The sequence below is a fragment of the Cynara cardunculus genome, assembly GCF_001531365.2.
Source record: "Cynara cardunculus var. scolymus isolate 2C chromosome LG 17, CcrdV1, whole genome shotgun sequence".
Taxonomy (NCBI): Eukaryota; Viridiplantae; Streptophyta; class Magnoliopsida; order Asterales; family Asteraceae; genus Cynara; species Cynara cardunculus.
Window position 1 is genome coordinate 4,271,639 of NC_037544.1, and position 1,932 is coordinate 4,273,570.

The following is a 1,932-nucleotide window of genomic DNA, read 5'->3' on the forward strand; positions in this document are numbered from 1 at the left end:
CCTGAAATACGATTGATTCTAAGGAATTTTGGCTATGAGATCCATCTCTCATTAGCACTAGATGGAGATAAGGTTCAGTAGTTGCTTCTGAGTAGTAAAACTGTAGCAGTAGTTTTACCAATGTTTCCAGCTTGTAGTTTGGCTTGTGCTTGCACTCCAAGATCTCTAAGTCCCCCTTGAGTTCGTTAAGGATCACACAATTTGTTTTTCCTTGGGATGCCCTTGTTCTTTTTTCTTATTAACCTGAATATCCTACCCGCTATGTGAGCCGACTAACTCCAGTACGACCACCTGCTTTGCAGATAGCCCGAAGTCACCGCATTTGAACATCCGTGGCCACAAGGGGATGCCCTTGTTCTTTAGGGTTGGTTGACATGGTAATTTAGTAATTCTTGTCATACCTTCTCGATTCTTGTTCCATCTTGTCTCTACTTAACAAACACAGCCTTATGAATTTGTTGTTCCCATGGGTCCTTCAAAAGTATCTCTCTTTTACCTTTAGGTGTTAGCTCCTTTGGGGATTCATATGCCTTTTGGGGTTGGGCTCCATTTGTTTAGCTTTTTCTGGTTGGGTCCTCTAGGCTCAGGGACCCTTTGTGTATATATCATGTCCTAACAAAAGGCGTTTGTTTATGTAACCTTCTGTTATTGATTTTAAAGAAGTTCTATGAGATCAAATTGAGCTATGTTCTAACACATTGTTTACATAACTTGATGTGTAAACTGGTTCACAGAAATCCATGATGATGCACTTCAACAGTACACCTCCAAATGAACAGAACACAGGCTTTCTTCTTACACCATGCCAGAAGCTACAAAACCATACTGTAAGTTTATCCAGATTATCTTTTTGAACTAAATTGCATGCTGTAATTGAATAAAGCAATCCATGGTATGCTCTTTGTACTTTTAGCACTTCCTCCATGAGTTTACATTAAGGTATGTTGCAAGTTATTCATGTTATGTTGTCTAAAAGATACTTTACGGAAACGTTCAAATGAGAATCGTAAATATTTTGAGAACCTTGGAACCAAGTATTTCATGAATTTTTTTATGATGAATAACCCTAAAATATATATGAAATATCATGCATTATCGTTCATTATATCAATCACAATATTATCAAATTTTCATGAAGAGTTGGTTGGTTATGAGATTCTCAAAATATATTTACGGTTCTCATTTGAAGTTGTCCTCATACAATAAATACTTATGTTAGGAGCCGTTTATCAAACGTATATCCGGGTAAGCGCTTACCAAGTCACACTACTTCACCGGATGAATATGGTAAGGACCAAGAATCATACCTGGTAAGAGCGAAACAAGGACCAAAAGTCTTATCCGGTAAGTAAGGGCAACGATTCTTACCACGGTAAGCACTTACCCGGATAAATTATTCCATACGTGTCGTTTTGGTAGACCAAAATCTTATCCGGTAAGTAAATAATAGTGTTAAATTTTACTGGTAAGTACTTACTGGTTAAGTATTTGGTAAATGTCCCCTTACTCTTAATTATCATTGAAAGAAATTGCAAGAATGGTTATTCCGATGTAGTTCATATGAAGTACTTGGGGCAAGTGTGAAGAACAATATCACGCAAGGGACTTCATGTACACGGTAAGGGGATCTTTGGTTCATTGAATTCAAAGAATTTCAAGGAATTGGAATGGTCTCCTTTGTTTGGTTCATATATTGAAAATATAGAAATCTTCTGAATTCCTTAGATTAAAGATTTCATTATTTCATGGAATATCCCAAAGATTTCAATTCCATCCAACCAAACGCATGGTCAAATTTCATTCCAATTTTTTCAAAGTCAAATTCCTTTGATGGATTCCAATCTTTTTGAATTTCATTATGTGAACTAGAGGTGGCCAAAATTCGGTCCCGGGCCGGGCCGGGCCTTAACCGGTCCCTACCGGGCCTAATCG